This window comes from Syngnathus acus, chromosome 6 (assembly GCF_901709675.1).
Source record: "Syngnathus acus chromosome 6, fSynAcu1.2, whole genome shotgun sequence".
NCBI lineage: Eukaryota > Metazoa > Chordata > Actinopteri > Syngnathiformes > Syngnathidae > Syngnathus > Syngnathus acus.
The window spans coordinates 12,125,111-12,147,336 of record NC_051092.1 but is presented as its reverse complement, the minus strand read 5'-3'; the positions used below and the strand labels follow the sequence as shown (position 1 = coordinate 12,147,336).

At 39.7% G+C, this 22,226-nt stretch overlaps 2 long non-coding RNA genes across 2 annotated transcripts in view; one reads left to right on the top strand and one right to left on the bottom strand.

The window, feature by feature from the left end:
* The window catches only part of LOC119123952, a 50,664-nt gene extending 30,499 nt beyond the window's left edge, over positions 1-20,165 (top strand). The window contains exon 6 of the long non-coding RNA XR_005098148.1: positions 19,050-20,165. This is a non-coding gene — a long non-coding RNA (uncharacterized LOC119123952). The remainder of the gene's footprint in view (positions 1-19,049) is intronic.
* Positions 11,400-11,907, bottom strand: LOC119123948. The gene is made up of 4 exons (XR_005098143.1): positions 11,879-11,907; positions 11,729-11,791; positions 11,583-11,610; positions 11,400-11,449 (listed from the first exon to the last, which is right to left on the bottom strand). It is a non-coding gene; the product is annotated as an uncharacterized LOC119123948 (long non-coding RNA).
* Positions 20,166-22,226: the final 2,061 nt, after the last annotated feature.

The following is a 22,226-nucleotide window of genomic DNA, read 5'->3' as shown; positions in this document are numbered from 1 at the left end:
GGTACAGCAGCTCTAAGATATGCTTTTCTTGCTTTTGCAGAGGATAATTGCTGCACTTAGTGCTGGTGATATGTGCAACTGCATTTACCATGTATTACCTTTTATTACATCTGAACGCGTGCTGTTTCCCTCCCAAAAGTATTGGAAAAGTGAGGTGCACCTTGAACTTATTTCTGAGCAGATAAACACTATCCATCCCTCCATCTCTTCTTTTCTCCATGTCTTCTTCCCTCCCCCGCTCCCTCCCATCCATCCATCCATCCATCCATCCATCCATCCATCCATCCATCCATCCATCCATCCATCCATCCATCCATCCATCCATCCATCCATCCATCCATCCATCCATCGAAAATTTCCAAGACATTCCACTCTACCAGGTGCTCATGCACTCTCTCGATGATTCTTCTGATTCTCTGTCAGCGTCTTAAAATCAGCCATCGAAACTGTCCACTTGATGACCCCCTTGAGTTTGGGAAAGAGGGAGAAAATTACAGTGAGCCACGTCAGGTGAGTGGAGAGGTTGCTCCAGCGCAATAATATTCTTCTCAAACAAGACAGTGTGAGCAGGCACTTTCTGATGGTGATAAAAGATGAAATGTTTTGTCTCAGTAACTCTTTATGTCCTAATTTCCATCTGCATAAAGTAATCAAATGTAGCACATAAGGTTGGCAGACATGAAATCGTTTCTCATTGATTTATCGTGGTTGCAATCTGCAATGTTTACATGCATGTTTGTGCCTGTAGAGCTCCACTCTTTTGTTGTTTTAGTCACGCCCCACCCTCGGCTGTGTCACCATGTATGTATCTAATCGGGTCATCAAAGTTAATGTAGTGTTAGTCACGCAAAAGCATAACAAGTTCATCAGAATCGGCGTTCCGGAAGGCAGACACCATAGTCACCATGGAAAACGCTTGCCTTGAGATCTATTGTGGGGTTCTTCGTTGTTGTCTGTTATTTTATTTGTGCTGGGCTCTGAGAGAATCTGGTGCTGCGTGAGGGCCATTATAAAAGCTCGCACACTGCAACAAATTAGTCCAGAGAGCCAAACGCCCACGGGAGAGCAGTACTGTGAGGATGGATGAAATGAAAGGGAGCGCTTGCAACTCAGTCACTATCTGGTCGCAGGTTTTGAAATGGGAGGCTGGACTTAAGTATGACACGTGCAATAACCAATTATGCGCAGCATGCTCAGGCGGGTAGTGCAAAACAGCCTGAAAGCACCTGATAAAGAAACTCAGGCCATGAACATGTGAAATAGAAAAAACATATAGTGGAACCTCTAAAGTCAATGAGGTAAACAATTTGGATAAGCGTTTTTGATGAAACATGAGGTTTACTCTGTTTAATGTTTTTTTGGCGATGGTGAGGCCAGGGACAGTGGGAACACTATTGTCATTTTCGAGTATCAATCATCAACCTTTTAAAGGTTGTGCTACAGAATTGCTATTAGATTCGGGTCTGGACTTCGATTAGCACACAGCAAACCCTTCATTTTACGCAATTCAAAATTCTAGATTTATGAATTAGGAAGGTGGTTTGTCAAGGAAATACATCTCAACTGATGCGCTAAATTCCATTGAGAGCATTCTGAGGTGTGATATGAGCTAATACTGTATGTGGCGCAGCCCACTTGGGCATATTGGGAGTCATCCATGTCTGTTAGCTGCAAAACAGCTTGACTTCATGAATCAGATCTGTTTTGCTGGTTTTCCCTCCCGCCAGGCTTTGATGATGTGCTGCTGCTGCGGAGCGAACAGCTCCGAAGGGACTCTGGCACGAGGGACGTGTCTCCTGCCGCAAGTAACCCTAGAGCGGGGGCATCCTCGTGGGGCTGTAAAAAAAAAAAATCCTGCAGTGTGCTGGTTGTAAAGATGGAGCTGCTTGACCTTGCCACACTGACATCACAGCATTTGATTATGTGTATATTTGATTATGGTGGAGGGAGAATTTGAAAAGGATAGAGTATTATTTGTTGCATGTGCATTCAAGTCTGCCACAATGACAAACATCCTTGAGTGTATTGAGCCATAAAATGATGTGGTGGCCCTGATTTGGCTCACAGGCCTCGAGTTTGACAACTGTGCCTTCATCGGTGAGCCTTAGTAACTAAAGCTGACTGCAATAAATCAGCTGCTGAGGAGGAGATTAAAATGGTGGTGCAGCACTGTTGGGAGGGATCCCGGATTTACGGCAGAGTAACACAGTGATTACATACAAGTCAGGCTAAATGGACACGTGTGGGTACGTATGCTGTTGGAAATGCTGCATTGATCCGTTTGCCATGACAATCACGTTTACACAGTGAAGGTCAAATGCCTCAATGGCCTTTTTTGTTTTGCTTTTTGTTTTTTTCTTCAATAGATTGAAACATCCTGAGCAATAACGACAACAGGCTTTTTCTTGGAAAGCTTCGACAAAACTTTCCGTGTCGCCTGGAGGCCTCGTGTCACAATATCAGCAACTTAATGTCTCTCACTGTGCTTAGCAAGGGTTGAGAGATGATAGTTTGACTCCAACTTCTGTCTCATCGCACACACTGATTACCCTGCTTGCAGCGAATGCCATCTAATTAGCATCTGTGGTAATTAGCCGAGACGTTAAAAGCCTTATAATCAACTTTTCTCATTCACTCATTGGACTCCCCGGGGCCGTCAGGTCTGTCGGCGCGCGCTTTCTTTCTCCCCACCAGGCAAACATGCATTATACATGCTACGTTACACGGCTTACTTTTGTCGGATGCTGACACACAGTCGATCCCAAATTGACTTCACAAATCCAAAGCAATTCCACCTCGATTGATTTTGGAGCATCTTGCTATGAAGGTGTAGTGGAGACAAGACAAAAACTTATCTAGGACTCCGAGGTAGGGGTGTGAAAAATTGTTGTCAGGTGATGAATTGGTTTACATTGGGTACTGTACGGTAAGGAAAAAACATAACATTTATTTTTTGTGCAAACACCATATGTGGCATAAACCCTTGTTTCAGATTAAGTCAGATTAAAACCAAAACCACACAGGTCAATTTGACATCTGTAAGGGGAAATCTTCTTGAAGTCCCTCTTAAATGATATGTAGACCATGCGCTATGCTTGTGCTGTATTTAAAGGATATGGATATTTGGCCAGATATTGAGTTTGCTGTAACCATTTCTAACAGCGCCCATCTACAAAAATACCTAAGAAAGAAAAATTCACCCATGTGCGCAGTTAGTACAAGCACCCCCCCCCCCCCCCCCCCCAATTTGGGTGAACGTAAAGCATTTCAAGCATTGTCAAACATCCGAGGTTCCATTTTAAACCATCAGAATGCTGAAATATTTCCCAGTAGCCGTGACTCGCCTAATAGCACAAAGAAGTGTCTGCCAAATTCCACTTAGCTGAACAAAATGCAGCTATGGTTAAGGTAATTGCAGCTCAGTCTGCAATCTGACCTCCTGTGAGCTGTTCCATCCCCCAAAGCACTGACTAATGGCTCAAAATGTAACCATTACATAAAACAACTTCATTTAATTAATTTCTCCCAATTACTTTACACGTTATAAAATTCAACTCATTTATTATCTTTATTGGACATTTACACCAATATATGTTTCTGTTTTGGGGATTTGGTCAGCCTGTATTTTAGGGGTGTAGCTATGAGAATTGTTGAATTTCTGATATTAATTGGCTTGTTTTAGTTTGCCCCCCCCCTCCCCTCCATCCCTAACAGAAAGTGCTCTGAATAAAGTATACAAACATTGAGCCAAATAAGGTTAGCTCTGATTTGCACATGAGAGGATTCAGGTTTTCCTCACCGTGAAACAAATGAGGCGCCGCACGGATTCTATTCAGGCAATTACTTAACAGTCGGTGGGCGTAGGTGAGAAGTTGCTAACCCTCACTTAGGATGCTGCCAAACTGCGTGTGTGTGTGTGTGTTTGTCCGTGCACGCCTGCGTGTGTATTGGCATGTATTCATCCTCCACTAATCATCATCACAACACAAACACCAACTTGTGCTCCATGCTGTGGTGAATCACACGGTTCACGCAAGCTGCTGTCACACACGCTAAACGGGGAATAAAAGCGCACATGTGATATTGCTATGTTGGTGGTCAAGTGTGGGTGTACGAGAAAAAGATTGAAGGAAACAAAGTATCTCACATAAATGAGCACATTCCTTAACATAAAGATTTGCGTTACATTTTTTCATGGGACAACACTGTGGGATGAGTAAATTAACTGTTCCATCAAAATAACACAACACAAAGCCCACTGCTGGCAACAAATGTGACTAGACCCTCATGTGAAAATGTAAATTTTGCTTTCATTATTTTTAACAAATTAACAGACTTGAAATGTCTTAAAGTAAATGGAAACATAAATACCCCAAGGCTCCAAAACTATAGCACACTAAAAGGGTCCTATTTCCCCCGCTACTGGCTTTTGTTATACGACGGGCAAAGCTAAGGTGTGTAGTTACTACATAACCAAGACGGCAAATAACAGCTTTTAATTGTTTTAGCTAATTAAAAAAAAAACAAAAAAAACCATTCCTTATGTTTTGGATTTGAGATGATTGTGCTTAATGAATGTCATTAGTGCAGTTAGAAAATGAAGGATTGTCACCCAGCCAAGTCACCTGAATGTTGTAAGTCACTCGAATGTTGTACAGAGGTTGAGATCAACCGGAGTCAAGTTCCCTGTGTGGCATGCACAAACTTGGTCCGATTCTGATCCATCCATCCATCCATCCATCCATCCATCCATCCATCCATCCATCCATCCATCCATCCATCCATCCATCCATCCATCCATCCATCCATCCATCCATCCATCCATCCATCCATCCACCCATTTTCAACACCGCTTATCAGGTTGAGGGCCACGGGGGTCCTGGGGAATATCTCAGTTGACATTGTGTGAGAGGATCTATAAATACAAATTGATAGAAATAGGTACTTTGTATTTCACAAAGGACAAAAAATGCAAAAGGAAAAAAAAGCATATCCCAGTCGACATTGTGCGAGAGGACTTTGAAATACATATTTGTGGAAATAGGTACTTTGTATTTCAAAGAGGAAAAAAAAAATACTTGGTTCTTATATTGCTGGTCAATAGGCAGGTACTCTCCGGAACCAACTAGTTGCAATTTAAAAGCAATTCAAAAGTTATTTTTACATCAAATATTCTTTTCAAACTTTTTCTTGCCATTAAGAAAAAAAGTGAATATCTACTGACCTCCTTTACAAATGATTTGCTTTTAACTTCTTTCATCCAACTTTATAAATTGCAGTTTTTCATGTGAATACGCTGAAGCACGCTGCGGTGTGAATGAAACCCTCTCTGAGATTAATTTCCTCCCCTCAGTCTGCCAAGTGACCGTCCCTGAATATTACAATGCGCCGACTCGAGGATAAACGTACTGTATCAAGAATTAATGATATGCTGCATGTAATTGCATTCATTCCACTCACTCTATCTGTCCCCTTGTTCAACCTAGCTCAAATTGATTTATCGGCGGCCACGCACATCCGCGCGCCAGTGGGGGAGGAGGAGGAGGTTGCCCGGTTACTGACGGAGCTTGTCTCTTATTTAACTTAGGAAATAAATTGATGATGGACGGGAACAATATCAAAACACTGCAAGGCAATCGATTCATTAAAACGCACACACAAATGCTCACTCGATGCACGCACACACACACACACACACACACACACACACACACACACACACACACACACACACACACACACACACACACACACACACACACACACACACACACACACACACACACACACACACACACACACACACACACAGCAGAGCCAAACAGCCACTTTACCACAAGGTGATGATGACGACGCTCCATCAATGCCGCCGATGTACCAGAGCCGAGCGCAAGCGCACTAAAACGCGCCATTTCAAATGACATCCTGTCCGAGTGAATGTATGGCCCTTTAATGGAGGTGATTACCTCCCGCGTGTTGCTCTCTATTTGTCCCTTTTTGGCTCTCTGCTCTCTTTGGCATGAAATAGCTGCGCTGAAGTGTTGACGGTAAGCACGGTGACCTTGAGAAGTCATTGAGGGGGCGAGATGGAGGATGAAGGAAAAGGCACGCGTCACTGCAGAGTGAGATTGTCTGATGCCATTTGAAAGACTTTACATGTTCTCGCTAGAAAACAAACATCACGCCTCCGTCAAAGAGAAATGTGGAGCAGCATCAAATGGATCACAAGTACTTATGGGTTATTCATCAAAAGAAAATATGAGAAATGTAAGACATTGAATTGAAATGATGTCCATGACATGGTTTTCCATGAGAACGTTCACAAATTATTAGACACCTTGCTTTCCCATTTATCCACTGATTCCAACCATTCTACTACTATTAATAATGCATCAAATGTAACTGGTGCCTTTGTGTAACAAAATCAATGTGCTTCATAATAGATACTTTTGTTCTTTCCAAGTGTGCACACACAAGAAACAGTTTATACTTGCACTCTCAGGGGTTGATATCAAGGTGTCGTGCTCTCAGGGCATTGAAAGAATAGTCGGTGGGTGGAGGAGAGAAACCGCAAAGCCTCTTGAGACGTTTGCAAAACAGTTCTCTGGGTTTTTGATGCTCAAGGCCAAATGGGTTGGCAAGTCGTCTCAAAATGACATCACAAGTGAGATGTTCACATCATTCGGCCAGGTGAAGGCATTACAAGAGACATGAAAGTTTTGTCCGAATTGGAATTTGACCCAAATTGATGGTGGCATGCGAGACCTTAGTGAGCATCGAAAGCAGTGCTGTGCAAACTTTTGTTCTCTAGGGCCACATTTGATTTTTGAAACTGATAGATTGGCCAGATCATACAGTAGGTATAGGGGGGAATAAATAAAAATTAAACTAAAAAATGCTAAAATTGGGTCCGATTGTCGCCATGTTTGTACCCATTTAAGTGCACGTTTGGTCGCAAATGTCAAAACAAGCACGTCTTTGCATTAATCTTAAATGGAAGTGAAAAAAACAATACAACAACATCAATGCGTGAAGATGTCAGTTACAAATGTCTATAAAAGCCCAGCGGGCCTTCCCCAGAGACCCGCTTCACTCGGTGTGTGCTCGATGAAGCTCTCCAACAGAATCGACTGGTCAGGAGGTTGGCGCTTGTATGCACGAGGATGAGTGGGTGAGGGGGAGGGGGGGTTTACTCCACTGTGCACGGCATTTAATTACCGTGGTGACCGACAAGTCCTCAGAGACGACTGGGATGACTTATCCAGGTGCTGGGGGGCACACAGTGCTACATCACTGCAAACTATGACCAAAGGTTTTGGCACACTTCCACAATTCATTGGGCTTAAAACAAAAACTGCATTGAGGTAAAATATTAGAATGTGTATTTATTGGATCTCACTAAATTGTGCATCCAAGTGTGCTAAATATAGTGACTGTTAACTGTATTTTGCTTTTAAGAAGTAATCTATTTTGGGGGTTTTCAGAGGTAACAAGGAAAGTATTTTTTCATTGTCAGTTGTGTTTTCTATTCATTTTTTGTGCTAAATTAAAAACTGCAAATTAAATTGTGCATCCAATTGTACTTGATATGTTTTTTCAGCTGTAATACCTTTCGTGCAGATTATTATTATTATTTACATTATTATTATTATTATACTGCCAAATGTAGTAGAAATTATGTATATTTGTTATGCTGCATTGTTGCCATATATTTATTTTGTGATTTATAATCCATGTTAACTGAACCACATGTTCTACTATTTATATTGGCTCAAATCACACATAGCAACTTCAATTGAGTCTCCAATGAGCATTTGCCCAAACTTTCCTAACCCCACTGACTTCTTTTATCCACAGACAAATACCACATGCTGTTTTGTAATTGTCCTCTATTTTCTTTCAGCTTTTTTTTTTGCATTTTCTCTCTCCTTGTTTGTCTCTTTTGTCCCCTCTCTGTGTCCACCTCGGCTCCGACAGCGGTAGAATGATGGATGTATTACCAATGCTCATGTGTGTGAGTGTGTGTGCGTGTGTGTTAAACGACCTATTGTGCCCCCGCTGAAAGGCGTGTGCGCCATAAGGGCCACTCGATGTGATCTGGCGCATCTGCTATCAAGACAGGTAGTTTCTCCACCTGGGGGGGATTTCTCATTGTGCCTTTGTCTCGCTGTCTCCTCCAATCTGTCTAACACGCGCACACAAAAGCACACAATCAGACGTCCTCGGATGTGTACCAGAGAATAGATTGACTGCCATCAGTCATGTGTCTGTAAAAGATGATGAAGAAGGGCGAGGTCTATCATCCTCTGACCCACCGAGGCTTCTGCACTCCTCATTATTCTGAAAAAAGGCAGAATTGTTTCATTCATTTTACATTAGATTGTAAAGGTGTACCTCATGTCGTGTCTCAAATGATTGACATTTGAATGGCTTTTTTAATATCAGTTCATTTAATAGTTGCTCCATTGTATTCTTTAAAATGTATTTGAAAGGCTGCCTAACAACAATGGATCAAGAGCATCTCTGGCTTTGCTGTGACAAGTAATGATTTTTTCCTGTTGAAGTCTGAATGGCATTCAGTCGAAGGGATTCAAATTGCACACGGCGACGACGGCTGCTGTCAAAGCGTGTCCATAACAAGTCAAAGGAGCTTTTAGCGCAATTCGTCAGGTCAATACGGCGAGAAAGAAGTTCATTGATTATTTGCCTTTGTCCAGCATGGGTCAACGTTTTTGTTACGATTACAGCATTATCAAACAACAGCTTGTCGGAAATTGTTTGAAAATACCAATAAATACCAATAAAAAAGATACAAAAATATAGTGTTGTTCTCGTGTCTATTAAACCTTGCTCAAATTTAATAGCTACTATCTCACAGTCATCTACCAAATTTCATGTTGCTAAGTGAAACATTTTGGAAAGAATAAATAATAATATATATAATATATATAATATAATGAGCCTTTCAAGCACGAGCTTTTTCTAGACATTGTTTGGTGAAATAAAAAACGGCTAAATGGACGTGAACATATCAAAGTGTCCCCTGCATCTCAAGCAACGACGACACGGGCGAAAGAGAATAGGAAACAGAGAGACTCCCCCGTTCCCTACTTCACAATCATGATGAATGTTGATGATTGATGATTACTGAGATATCAATTTAATTCCGTCTGTGACCACACTCGCTCCTTAACGCACAAATCTTTTTTCCACTAATCCATTCCAGCCTGTTTTCGGAATTGTTTAAATGAACTGTATCTCTCAGAGTCCACACAGTGGTTGGAACAACACTACAAAATGGTGTACGCACTATATAGGGCAACATAGAGTGTATAGGGAGTCATTCCCAGCACGGCCAGAGAAACTCTTTCATGAAAGGGAGATTAAAAATGTGAATGTCAAGGTATCCTTTTAACTGTTCAACAAGTGTCACCAGTTCACTTCTCTTTCATACGCTCTCGATCCTCCTCTCCATCCCTCCATCGCTGCCAAGGACACCATCCCTGCTGTGGTAACCATGGAGACAAGCCCAGAAGGGCTGTGGGCGAGACATGTGAGGGACTACGGGTGACCGTGCGTGTGTGTTCTTATGATTTGTCAGGCTTACTTCCTTTGGTGTTGTTATAATGGTTAAGCCTACCAGGTGAATTATTTATTTATTTTGTTTATTTGACAGAGACAGTGTACATCAATGACAATTTCTGTAGATGTAAAATTAGCTAAGGGGCTATTTTTCAACTGTAGTCCCTGCAGCAAGGTGTGTGGAGTGTCTTGTCCAAGGACACAATGACACGTGACTCGGACAGAGCTGGGTTCGAACCGTCGACCCTCCGGTTTCTGAACGACCTGCTCTACTGCCACTGCACATGTGGTTTGGTGCAGTCACAACGCCGCCTTACTTCTGCAAAAAGTTTCATTTTGGTGGCTGGGACCGTTTTTTGCCCACTTTACCATCACTCGTCGTCACGTCATTAAATTGGTCTGAGAAGGAAATGGCCAAAATGAGCGTAAAAAGGAATATAGAGTCGGGTCTTTCCTATTTTTGAGTCTATTAATTGTAAACCAAAAGTCTTTGTTTGGTTCTGAAAGAGGCATCTGTGAGTCGGGTTAGGGTTTATATATGCTCTGCATTATAAGGCACACTCTGCATTATAAGGCGCACTGTATTTTTTTTAAGTAAATTTTAACTTTTTAAGTGCGCCTTATAGTGGGGAAAATACATAATTTATTTATTTATTTATTTATTTATTTATTTATTTATTTATTTATATCATTGTCATATATTATGTTTTGTGTTCATACTTATATACAGCACTTGCAAATTCTCTCTAAATAAAGTCCAGTTAAGTTGAGTTGTGCAGGCTAAAGCAAGAAAAGTAGCACAGCACAACCAAATGTATAGCGCATGAAGAAGTAGACTTCATATGCTTTCATAGACCACATGAAATGATGTTGCTCCAGATAGTCACCAAAACTAAAATGTTTCAAATCATGAATTGTTTTTTGTATTGACTCATAACGAGCTATAAGACTTTAGACATAATTCTTTTCTAGGTTACTTTTGTATATAAATAGATAGAAATAGTCATAATTCATTCTATTTAGAGTCTAAATTCTCAAAACTTTAGAGAATAAGCGATAGCAACAAAGTGCTATTCTCGTGCCCCTGCACACAATCAATGAGCTAATGTCACTTTCACTGCTGCTGCATAATAAGGCCCTAATGTCACAATCTTTCCCAGATAAAGAAGTAAAATAGAAGATTTGGACCAGTGATGACAAAGTATAACATGGTATTGGCCAATTTTCCAAAGCACTCATTTAACGGCAGTTTGCATGAGCTGATATGAAGTGAGGTGAACACAATGTGGCAACAAAGAGAGGACAACACTTCCCCCATTCCCATGTCTCATTAATATAAAAGCTGATGATGGAGCACAAAAAAAAAAAAAAAATCAGGACAAAACAAAAGCTGGAAAAGTCATTACTGTTGGATGAATAGCAAAACATCAAGCTGCATGCTTGGAAACAGTTGCTGCATCAAGTATGGCATCATATGTCAGTGAAACACTTTTGGATTTAGGATTGGTAATGGAAAATGAATTGCAGAAATCAATCAATCGGTGTGTCTGTCTGTCTGTCTCTCTGTCTGTCTGTCTGTCTGTCTGTCTATAGGTAGATAGATAGGTAGATATTGTAGGTAGGTAGATGTTGTAGGTAGGTAGATATTGTAGGTAGGTAGGTAGGTCGGTCTCAAACACGTACAGTCCAAACTTTCAAGAAGCATTGCAGTCATATACAAAGCAAAATAACTACTGGATTATCATTCATTTCACTTCACACAAGCAATAATGAAACAGAAAAATAAGTTTGAAACTGTGTCTACTTGTGTTGTGTTTATTGAAACATTTACAGTCCAACTGAGTCCAGCCTCGAGGGCAGCTATTGGCTGCAGCACAATGGTTGTTTTGGGAGCAAAATAAGACATTTTTAGCAATTCTGGTGACAATAGTAACAATAATAATAATAATAATTATTATTATAATAATAATTCATTTGCAATATGAATTAGATTAACCAACCTATTTTTGGAGTCAATTTGACAGATTCCTTTGGAGAAGAAAGACACATTGTTAAAATCTGACTGCCGAACATTTACACACAAATACGCAGCTATGCACTAAGCACCATAAAAAATGTGTTCAAAAATGACAGGATTAGAATTTACGACTCCAGTGAACAGTCCACTGATTCCACAAACGAGGAACAACAGGTGAAGAGCAAATGCCATCTGGAATGGGGAAAGATATATATATATATATATACTATGTGGAAAAATAAAGTTTCAGCAGTAGGACAAAAAATTGTGTAAAGTTACCTTTGCAGTTGTTATGCTTGATACTAAGAAGGAAAATAAGGGGCTTTATATATGCTCAGTTGAAAGTTTTGGAATGTGTATGACGTAAATGTCACTTATCTAAAATCATCCAACAAATAAATCAAAATTATGACTTCCTATCAATCAAGAATGCAGCAACTCAGTTAAGCAAAAGAAGCTGTTTTGCGTAAATGTCACTTATCTAAAAACGTCCAACAAATAAATCAAAATTATGACTTCCTATCAATCAAGAATGCAGCAACTCAGTTAAACAAAAGAAGCTCTTTTGCAATCAACCCATAAAACTGCTGAGTGAAAAATTGGGTTGTTTTTAACTAGCATTTTTAAAGATTTGCAGGTTAAAAATTAGTCACTGGCAACCCAAATAGAGGACTTAGAAATGCTACCTCCAATAATCCTGGTAGAATGTACAACAACAACTGGGTCGCTAAAAATGTGTACGGGATACTTCCGATTCACCTTTTTAAAAAAATCTCACAAAAAAAATGAAATAAACACACAATAAACAAATAAACTATTGATGCTGTTGCCAGGTTTGATGTGATCACTGCTCGGTCCCTATCTATCTATCTATCTATCTATCTATCTATCTATCTATCTATCTATCTATCTATCTATCTATCTATCTATCTATCTATCTATCTATCTATCTATCTATCTATCTATCTATCTATCTATCTATCTATCTACCTATCTATCTATCTATCTATCTATCTATCTATCTATCTATCTATCTATCTATCTATCTATCTATCTATCTCTTCAATCATGTCTTGTTAAAATAAGAATTTTTTGGCCCTGCTTTGCTGCAAGAGTCTCTACACTTGAAGAAAAACAAACACAAAAAAACTGTGTGAACCGAGTCTTTTAACTTGGTTCTCATCTTACTTGATTGATGTTTTAGATGAGGTTTTGAAATAAGTTCTGCATTGTTGAGTAATTACACAATTTACCCAGATATGCAGCTTTTGTCGCCTTAGCACACGTCAAGTATGAAGAGGGAACAAGTGAGACTTGTTTCAGGACTAATCCTAAACTTAAATGCAATATTAATTGATTGATTGATTGATTGATTGATTGATTGATTGATTGATTGATCTCTGTATTTCAAAAAAATTTAAAACATAGAAAGAGAAAAAAATAAAACAAAACACTTTAAAGTGCCATATCTAAGTCCATACAACAAACAAACAAACAAACAAACAGAAAAAAAATCAAATTTTGCTTCTGCAGGATGATAAGTGGCTTTAGTGAAGTTTTGTAAGTATTTCCCCAAACCTTAGCACAGAAATGCAAATACGGCAAGACAAGTGAACAATAAAGTGTCTGAAGTGAATGATAATCCAGTCGTTCTTTTGCTTTGTATATGACTGCAATTCTTCCTGAAATTTTGGACTGTACGTGTACTGTACCGACCGACCGCCCTACCTACCTGCCTGCCTGCCTGCCTACCTCCCTGTATTTTCACATTTCTTCTGCACCTACATTTTGTCATAGAATTTTCATAGAATTTTTCAGAGAATGTTGCCACACCTTCTCCATCCATCTTCATTTCACTAGACAAATGGCTATGGGCATTAAGCACATGTAGCATCACTACGTGTGACGATTACAACTGTCAGTGTTTTACTTTGACAAATATTTTTCCAAAAGCGTATTAATATTAATTTGGATAAATGCTCTTTGACACGGACTATTCCTCTTTTTAAATTGCATGGCAGCAGGTTACAGGAGTGTCTTTTCGTAAATGAAGCTTCAAAACACTTCTTAATGGATCGTCACGCGTGCGCTCATTTATTAACATTAGCCGGCCTCTGAGTGGACAATAAATTCCGTCGGCTTCTTTGTGGTCGTGCCACGTACACACAGCACATACGCAATTGACAATGTACCCACCCCTCCTTTCTCATGTCAAAGCATACCTGCTATGCTCACTAGCCACAACATTGCTACATTTCCATCCATCCATTATCCAAACCTCTTTTCCTCACGAAGATTTCATGAAAGTTTAAATCTACACTTGATGACCCTGTCTGAGATCCAAATTGCTTGAGCGGGGCCTCAATTTTTGCCACGTACGGTATCTATTTATTGTTCCTGAATAGAGATGGCAATCGATGAGAATTTAGCATTGTTACAACAACAGCTGTTGTGAAAGCGCTGTACAATTATGATGTATTATATTGATGGTTGATTCCATGGTCAGGTCAGGTCAGGGGGCACGTGTTCATAGTAACAATTTATATCCTGTATTTTTTCCACAATTACTTTAAATTAATGGCAATTTTCACCGATATTATTTCATTCATTTATTTATAATACCAGAAAAAAACATTTGCATTTGACCAAGCTTACTTGTGGTTCGGCACCCTTGGATTCGCATATTCACAAATGTTTCAACTAAAATAACTAGTACTTTTTTCCCTCAATATTTTTAAATATTTTTTATCACTCTTATTTCTAGTTATTATTTACTATTATTGTAAGTCACACAGTAGTATCCTCTAGAAAGCTAATAAAATTGCTTCCTGTTCAACCATAGCAAATGTCCCCAATTCTATCTTGTAGAAACTTCCACACTGGAAGGCAGAGATTCAAACCCAAAGCTAAACCCAATGAGGGCAGATGAGTCCACAATATTTCCTGATTTAACTGCAGCCATGTTTAAATAAAAAAGAAAAAAAGAAAAAGGCAATTAGAGAAAGCAGGATCAATCCAGGAAGCCAGTACACATGAACGTTTTATCGGAACAGCAGAGGGACAAGGAAGTGTCTCCCGGGGTCGTCGTTTGTCTTTGTCACGTTGACAAAGCCAGGAGCTGTCTGTGGACACGGAGGCTGAGAGATGCTGTCAAGCAGACAAAAGCAGCTTATTCAGCCCTTTGTGAGCCCAGGGAGTGGCATGAATTAGTCCACACAAGTATTTTCCAGGACAGAAGAAAGGTGGAATATGTGTGACCCAAAAGACACCAACCAAAAATGTCGAGCGTGAGGGATGTGATTGACTTTCACATTGACCTTTAAAGTCAAAACCTTGAAACCTTTCCTCTTTGTAGGCTATTTCCTTAAAATAAAATTTAGTGAAACTTGAGGGTGAGATGGATGTTGCAAACCTTTGCACAGAAACTATCACAAGACTTTGCCTGAGCTTTATTTGGTGAGACTCTATCTAACAGATTAATGGCATTTCAATTAATTCTAGTAGGGAAAATGAATTGTAATAATACGACTATTTTGGGATATGAATGTGGTCACTGAACAAACTAACTTATCAGACGGTGCAGCTACACCACAGAAAAGTACAAATGCCGGAAAAATCTACTCATATACACTAAATTTACTTAAGTATTTGTACTTCTCACCACTGGTTGTTCATGACATTAAGAAACTCAGACAGTCATTGGGCAGGACGTGATTATCTACGCAACACAACGTCTCGGTTTTGCTTTAGTCACATATGACAGACAAATACAGTAATCCCTGGTTTTTCACTGGGGTTATGTTAGGAAATAGGTGAAATCCATGAAGTAGAAACCTTTATTTTGTATTTTTTTCTATTATTATACAGGTACAAGATTGAAATTAAAGGACAAAACTTGTTTTCAGGCCCAAGCACTTAATTAACAAAGAGAAGTAAACAGTTTCTTCCAGATAACTATAGTAAAATAATCATTTTAATCATCAGTACGTGCTTTATAGTGCGCCTCTGCGGCCTGACTCGGCTCTGCAGTGTCTTTTTCATCTGAAGCCATAACACAATGCACTTTGAAAAAACTCCGTGAAGCAGTTAGGCCGTGAAAGGTGAACCGTGATATAGTGAGGTATGACTGTACATACGCACGCGCGCACGCACGCACGCACGCGCGCACGCACGCACGCACACACACACACACACACACACACACACACACACACACACACACACACACACACACACACACACACACACACACACACACACACACACACACACACACACACACACGTAAGGTATACTGAAATAGACTTGACTGAAACGCGCTGTGTCAGACACCTCTGACGAGCTGTGCCAGAGGCAAGTTGCCAGATGGAAAACTAGCCACTGTAATCTACTTACTAAATGGGGGACTGAAAGCAAATGTGTTGTCTCATTAGTGCTGCATTGCCATGACAACTACAGAAGCAATCAGAGGAGCAAATGTAATTGCTTCACATGGAGACTTAGATATAGGACAATAGATAATTATAATAACCATAATAATTTCATGGCAAATTCTCTGCTTTGATATCACGTTAAGCCCGCATTAGATAGTTGAAAAAACTTGCCAGTTTTTTCTCTGCTTTGATAAATGTTAATTAGATAACTGAAAAAACCTTAGCTGGAAAAAACTTGGCAATTTAGCATCACCAGTCTGTCTTGGATTCCTTCTTTTGATTAGGTGTGATGTCAAAGTAACTGTCGAAAAATTCAATTTCAAGAGAGTGAAGATTGATTTATGAGGCGCAGATATAGGGTACAGAAGCATTTCTGGGGTTTTGCTCCCCAGCTGTAAAATGTGGAAAAGATGAAATATTAAGAAGGATTTTGAAATGCCTACCTCTTGTCTTATGATCATCTTTTGAGGTCAAACCCAAATATTTTCAGTCTACCCAGCTGGTTTACTGTCCCAATACTTTTGGACATGGTTGTCATTACCTGCTTGTGGCAAAGTTTTGACAGCACCCGCCATGAGCATTTTGTTCCCTCTGGCTCTTCCACTTCAAGCTTGCAATGGGAATAAAAGAGCCCAAGGCTACAAGTTGCCTTCACTTTAAAGTATAAATCCCCCATTTAGAAACACTTGCTTGGAGGGGTGAAGGAATTAGAGAACTGGCAGAGTAAGATTGCATCAACATCTCTTCCGATATGGCATCATACTGTGCAATTCTTTCTTCTCTTCTTATGATCTGCTTTCTTCATAAAAACACTGACTGCTGGAGATGGTGGTTGAGGAAATGCAACATTCCTATGGATCAAAACATTGAATTGGGCTAAATACTGATACAAATTAGCTGTAATTTATCCCCCACACCTCAAGTATTTTCATGATCACATTTTAGCCAGCATGAGGAAGGATTTCATCCACATCCCACACTACACATTTCATTTCCTCTAAGTAAAAATTACAGTCCTAGTAATTACACAACTGCACTTAAGACTGAAGGTGGGTGTTCAGAAAAACGAGGGAAAAAAAATATGCCCTCCCATGGTGTTTTTTCAATGAGAAAAAAAATATTCCATATTTAGCATGGGGCATGTGAGTAATGGTTTGGAGAGGCAGGGGGTTCCTAATGAATACCAATTTTTTTCAGTGAGACGGCAGTAACGATGGAAGAGGAAAAAAACTGCAGACGGCGATATAGCTAAACGCCGCACCATTACGTCGCAGGTTCATCATCGGGAGATTGGCAAATGTACATTAGGACGGTGTCATTTCGAAGAAAGGCACATGCATCAACCGCACAAGTCTCATTATTGTGCAGTGATGTTGGATTAGCGGTGTTTTGGTGTAAATTGTTATGTATTAAAATCAATCATGATGACATTTAGGGTGAGAGTTAGTTTTTTTTTTTCAACATTTAATTGTGAAAGCACACTTACCAGGTGGCGGAATATTTGGTTCGGATATGTTTTGGCCAAAATATGCAAAAGAATGACAACGGTTTGAGGGAATTGAATTCCAAAATATGTTATTCTGCGGTTTGTATAAAAGCCAATAATAAGCCATGTTTGGATAATACATCTACTTTAAACGCAAAATCTTGGTACTGCTGTGTAGATTTAGAACTACTTGGTGAACAAAAACTATGATTAGAAAATCAAACTTAATCTAAAATGCAGCACGAATCCTGGAGCAAACAAAGGATTTTAGTGGATATGTCCTTTCCAAGAATGAGAAAAATCAGCAACCACCAATGCTCCTCTCTCTTCATTTCCTCCCCTCGAGCAATATCCAAAAATTGCACACTTACAATCAAAACAAGCAAGACTGATTCATATATTTTGTGTGGCTAAAATATTGTCACTTTGGTTCCCTGAGTTTCAAATTAGCTGAGGGTACCAAATTTATATTCTAGTGTTTGACTGCTCAAGACAGGTTTATGTGGGTTCATCTCCTACCTCAGCTCCCTTTCTCTATTTTACGGCCCATTTGCTGGTCATAGAATTAACTGGGGTCAGTTAAAAGGTTGTATTTAAAGCTAATATTCTTTGTGCAGTTAAAAATGGTTTCCATGGTTATGTTATGTCTGACAACTATCAAACTCTTGTCTCCAGTTCATGTATGCACAAACTCATGAAGGGAATGGAGCTGGGCGACCAAATGCAGCTTGGACCAGGGTTTATTGAAGAACTCAAAAACAGACTAGAGGCTCTACTAGGGACAAGACTAAAACAGAACAGACTGGAGACTAGGAACAAGAAACAAGAAGACATGAGACGAGACGAGAACAATCCGACAGGAGTGTGACACGCAGACAGGACTTATATACGCGACCGGTAACGAGAGGTAGGTGACTGTGATTAGTACATAGATTGAGAGTAGACACAGGAAGGAAGGGGCGAGCACACAGACACGCAAACCGAAACTATGACATTAAAAGAAGGAAACAAACTGTGACAGATCTTGACACAAACAGGCGCTCTAGAACAGTCACGCAAGTGGATTAGATGAAAGGAAGATACATTTTTGGGGTATAGGCATCGCAACTGCATCTCAAAATTACGCCGGATAAGACTGCAGGGATGACTCGCCCAAATGTGTCACGTGCCCCCCCCCCAAAAAAAAATAATCAGGAAAACTGAACTGGTGAAAATGCTTGCTGTAGCTCCACGTCTTTGTTAGCAGTTATCCTCAAACATCAGCCAATAGAAGACAAGTAAAATTCCATTGACTCATGATTATCATGATAGTTGGTTTATTACTTTATTGTTTTTGCTAATATAAATCCAAGCGAAAGACAGAAAGACAAATATTCCCTGACTTGTCAAGGTGAAGCACATTTCCAAACAGGCTTTAGTGAATGCATCAAAATGGGAGCGTGTTGTGCATAAATTGGGCAAATTGTGTTATTTTCTGCTCTGATCATATGATCTGCATCGAGGTTGTGACAGCACCATTAATTCTCCTCAGCCAGGCAGACAGCAGTAATCAAGTGGAGCTGACTGGCAGATGAGCGAACGTCCTGCTTGGAGCCAACGAGCCTCCGATGTGTGGGCCAAAACGAAAGTGCTGTGAAGTGCCATTTTTTAACAGTGCAGAAAATATGCATATACATTAGTTGCAATGTCTTTGTTGATGTCTTAGTGTTTAAATGGTTTAACACAGGCATATTAAGCAATTTCTTCTTCACTGTTTAAAACACCACAACAGGGGGAACTAGGAGGTTGCGATGACACTAGTAGCTACTACTAGTCCAGAGTGTGAAAAAAATAACAACTTTTGGTAACTGTGTTGTGCCATGAGATTTTCAAATGTAAAATATGCGCCTTGGCTCAATAATAGTAGGGAACTCATTAGGAGGAATGAGCTAAATTTGTGAGTGCTTGGCTTTCAGGCAGCAACATAAGATGTGCACTCTGAAACAATAGCTTCCAGCAGCAGAAGCCTTGTCAAGAGAAATCTGCATTTCTTTGTACAACAATGACCATTTTCTTCTTCTCCTTGCCCCCCCCACCCATCTAAATGACAATAGACAGAATCAATCTTATTGTTTGACGTGCCCCAGTGTGCCGCAGATGTCACCACAGACAAACAAAAAAACAACCCGAAATACAATAAGCGATGTTCGTGAACCTATCAATCAGTTGTGAGTGCATTTTAAATTCCCTGAGACACTGGGGAAGAAAGCGTTAATTTACTCGACGGTCCTTGTGGTCCCTCTCGCACGCTCAATGCTAATGAAGGTAAAATAATGCACGAGACAGGTGGCGGGGGAGCGTCCTGTGCTTGTCTCATTATACGGACATTCACCGACAAGAATACACAGAGGAAGATTTTTCTCTGCGTATCGTTCCCTAATTCACATGTCCTTGTAATCCACCCCTGAAGAAAAAAGAAAGAGCTAAAAAGCAAGCTTGTATAAACCACCAATGTTTTATGTGATGTGTTGTATTGTTATTTTATGTCACGTGTTCTGTAAAGTGCTTTGTTATGGCAACAGCTGCTGTGAAAGTGCCATCTACTGTAAATAAAGATCTATTTTATTGCATTATATTATATATATGTATATATGAAAAAGTATCAGCAAGTACATAAAGTGTGGCTTCAAAAAAATAAATATCTATATAAATCAGCAGTATAAATGTGCATGACTACAAACGTCAAGCACAATGATGAAGAGAAAAAAAAGTGAGTATTCTTTGAAAAGGCAATTGAAAAACCAAAGTGGTACTGGGCAGTGACCTTCATTCAGAGTCAGCATTCTTTTGCGACAATCGGAAGAAAATGGAGTAAAACAATATTGCGTTTGTGAGCCGTCACATTAAAAGCAAAGCAAGGACTCGACTCTGAGCCACTGTGCAAACCATTTCCTTGGTGTCACCAAAAGCACAGAGTCAGCAGAAAGCATTGACAAGCTGTTAAAAAGTGTTCCACTGGATATTTTATTTTTATACTGCCCTCTTCTTCTACTTCTAATTGTACAAAATAACATGAAACGACATTTTCTGGCAGAATTGCAGAGAACCTTTTACTAGTTAACACAAAACGTTTTGTTTTTGCAAAATTACATGGAACTTCTTTCTTTCTTGCAACTTATTTTCAACTTAGGTAGGTAAAAGTTTATTTCTTCACAAGCTTCAATTTAGCTCTCTTCATTGCGTGCCATCGAAATTGGTGAGTGAAAATTTAACAGCTAATGTGAATGTCAAAGTGCTTCATCGCCCTCTTTTTGATGAATCCTTTCTTTCTCTCATGCTAAGTGACCACCTGTGTGAAGTGGACCAACATCACCCTATGTGCTACTTAAAAGAGAACCATAAGACTAAAGAAATAGGAAAATGATTTGACCTGCAAAAAGATATAAAAAAAAAAAATATTTTGAAATATATCAAAGATCCACTGAGACCTTTGTTTGGGCAAATGGCTAAAATGTAAATGAAGCAGGTGGATGCAAAACAGCTCATGTGATATGCAACAAGTGTGTGTGTGTGCTTGTGTACAATGTGTAGCACTATAACACGTGTATTGCTATTTCATGTATAAATTCATTACCAGTAATGTAATTCATACTGTCACCTCTCATCATTTGCAGAATGTTGTTTTCCTTCTTCCTCCTTCTCCACTGTCCAACTTCACCTTCTGTGCTTCTGTGCACACCCCAACAGCCCCCCTCCTCAGCTGTCACTCAATCCCATGCCATCTTGCATCACTTAACCTTATTTAAAAGTTCATTGTTGTGGTTGTAGCTTGTAATACAGTGCACCATAATGAGAACGATTTCAGCTCTGGCTGAAGAGTCTGCATGTGGCAAGGTCCAGTTTGAAGTAATGACAAAAATGGAATGGATGGTACCTAATTTTGGATTTTTTGTCTAGATCACTTCGAAATTAGGTCTCTTAAAAAGATGAAAATGAAGGACAGTTTCACCATAATTTTAGCTAGTATTATAAATGTAAGATCTTGTTTTAGTTAGTTTTCTTTTTTAAAAAGCATTTTTATTTTAATTAATCAACAAAATCTTTTTTCAATTGTAGTTTTAGTTATTTCGGTAGGTTTTGTTAAGTGCTCCACACAGGGATTCCGATCTTTCGACTGTGAGGCAAAGGTGCACACCACTCTTTTACTATCTCACTTTACCGTTTCATAAATTATTCCTTGTCCCAGATTTGGAGCACATACTGATCCGGACTCATTTTTTACGTTAGTGATAACAACAATCCAGGAAGTGCTTACTTACAAGCCAACAGCACATAAATTTGTCATCGATTAAAACAAATTCAGGCTGTTAATTAAAGTGCTGTACGAGTGCTTTGAACGGAATTTGTTGCAAAAACATTTCCCTTCTGGTTTGGTGACAGTTGTATCCTGCCAAGGCACATCGCTGGATTTTTAAAACCAACTCAGAGGCTCTGCTGTCTTTCTTTTAAACAGCAAATCAGTCAGGCATCCTTTCATTGAATCAAAGCGACCGCTCACATCATGCGCCTGAGAACGTCTCCATGGGCGCTCGCTGGCATCGGAGTATTTTCAATGTTTCATCGCTCATTTGTTTACACGCTAACATGCTGAAAGCGAGGGCTGCTGCATTTATTCGAGCGGGCCATCCATTGAAAACGTCTTTCTCTTGCTCAGTCAAACTCATCACAA